The sequence below is a fragment of the Cryptomeria japonica genome, unplaced genomic scaffold (assembly GCF_030272615.1).
Source record: "Cryptomeria japonica unplaced genomic scaffold, Sugi_1.0 HiC_scaffold_732, whole genome shotgun sequence".
Classification (NCBI taxonomy): domain Eukaryota; kingdom Viridiplantae; phylum Streptophyta; class Pinopsida; order Cupressales; family Cupressaceae; genus Cryptomeria; species Cryptomeria japonica.
In genome coordinates this window covers 1-2500 of record NW_026729508.1, presented here as the reverse complement: position 1 = coordinate 2500, position 2500 = coordinate 1, and positions in this window count along the sequence as shown.

Sequence of the window (2500 nt, the reverse complement as noted above, 5' to 3'; positions counted from 1 at the left end):
ATTCCCCTCTCGAAGGAAGGCCTCGGCCTTAATCGTCCACGACAAACAGCTCGACGAGGCATGAAGCACCCACGGGAGCCGGAGCATGACGATGCAGAGTCTCGGTTCACAGGAGCCTGGGAAGAACATCCCGTACGGAACCCTTTACCCGAAAACATCCGAACCGCACATGCTCGCGACAGTCCTGCCGTTAGAGAATGCACCGTGCACGCGACCGAGTAAGGCCACTCAGAGACATCCATTTCCCAGGTATATGCCCCCTACGCACTTTTGGTGGCGCAACTCGCACGAACAGTCCCACCTCGACCCCGTAAACAAGCTTTTTTGCCTCGAAGAGTTCGTCGGAGACGAAGAAGCAACCTTCAGTGCAAACGTAGCACTCTTTTGTGCAACCGCCCAAACAACGCCCCCTCTACCCTCTGTCGAAACACTCGGCATTGCTGCTCCCTAAGGTGAGCTTCTCCTCATAGGCAATTCCGCTCTTATCCGGTCACGTTTGTGTGCCCGAATTTCGCAAGGCAACCTCCATGGGACATGGAAAAGACTCGAGAAGAGAGCTCGCTCACGGGAGAGAGAAGCCAAGGAGACCACGAGAGTGCTGAGAGTGGGACAGCGCTGAATAGGCGGGAGAAGCCTGCGCGTATAAACGGAGATATATATCCAATTGCAACGAAGGAACGTGCCAAAGATCGAGAACAATGGCAGAAATGCTAGTAACGTGCACTTCGGGACCAACGCATCACCGGAAGACAACCGCCAAACATCGAAAGAGTCGCGATGCTCCGCAACCTACGTGCAAAGCGGTCGCACACCGGGTAAGGGAGTGAGAGCCCCAAACATAGCTGGGCGAGGCGCTCACTCCGCTCTTTAATATCTCGTTAATACCGCCAAGGAAATGGCACAAGCACACACACACAAGCATCCTCGGAAGAGGACAGTTCGAGTGACAGGTCAAATCCAAGAGTTCCGAAGACTACCTCCAGGAACAATCGGGAACAAGACCGATTACAAGTCGTCGAGTCTGTTACTGGGCGAACACGAGATGCGCACAGGAAATCGATCAGCCCTCACAATGGCCCAAGGCCAGAGATCGGACTGCTACGATTTACCCCAACAATCATCGTGCCACTCTTCGCAGAGAGGTGATAGACGCCAACGAGCCCGCGCATAGCAATCGAGGTGTAAAAAGGGCGTTGAAGGCAGGAAGCCTGGACGAAAGAGGCTACGAGGTCACCTCGAAGCGGTCTAAGAATCGGGCGCACTTGGGGCGACTACCAGTGCCAACCCCTTATCCCGCGGTGCGTCCGACACACAGAAATTTCCAAGGCGGCCAAGGAGCCTCCCCGCATAGCAATCGGGGTGTGAGGTTACGGATGCAGCATTGATAGCAATCGAGGTGTGAGGCGAAGGATGCAGAAGTGAGAGCCGAGGGATGTAGCAGAGATAGCAATCGGGGTGTGTGATGCAGAAGAGATAGCAATCGAGGTGTGCGGTGGGAAGGGCCCAGCAGCCAGAATGCATGAAGCGACGGATGAAGCAGTGATGACAACCGGGCTGTGAGGAGAGGAGGGATGCAGCCAAGAAAGCAATCAGGGCTCGAGGCAAGGGATGCATCAAGGATAGCAATCATGTTGTGAGGCGAGATTCCAAAGGCTAAACGTGAGAGGCTGCAGGGTCGACTCAGAGAGGTCTATGCATGTGAGAGGCTGAAAGCAAGGTCGACTCGGAGCGGTCTATGCATCGGGCGCGCTTGGGGCGACTACCAGTGCCAACCCCTTATCCCGCGACGCGTCCGACAAAGAGAACGTTCCAAGGCGGCAGAGGAGGTTACCAGCCGAAGGATGCAGTAGCAATAACAGGTATAGTTCCGCGGCGGCCGAGAAGACTCACCGCATAGGAATCGGGATGCGAGGCGAGGGATGCGGCGGGAAGGCCCCGACGGCTAAACGGAAGAGGCTGCAGGGCCGCCTCGGAATGGTCCAAGCATCGGATGCGATTGGGACGACTACCAGTGCCAACCCCTTATCCCGCGATGCGTCCGATACACAGATAGTTCCAAGGCGGCCGAGGAGCCTCACCGCATATCAATCGGGGTGCGAGGCGAGGGATGGGGCGGGAAGGCCCCAACGGCTAGACGGAAGAGGCTTCAGGGCCACCTCGGAATGGTCCAAGCATCGGACGCGCTTGGGGCGACTGCCAGTGCCAACCCCTTATCCCGCGATGCGTCCGATACACAGATGGTTCCAAGGCGGCCGAGGAGCCTCACCGCATAGCAATCGGGGGTGCGAGGCGAGGGATGGGGCGGGAAGGCCCCAACGGCTAGACGGAAGAGGCTTCAGGGCCGCCTAGGAATGGTCCAAGCATCGGACACGCTTGGGGCGACTACCAGTGACAGCCCCCTATCCCGCGATGCGTCCGATACGAAGATGGTTCCAAGGCGGCCGAGGAGCCTCACCGCATAGCAATCGGGGTGCGAGGTGGGGGATGCGGCGAGATGGCC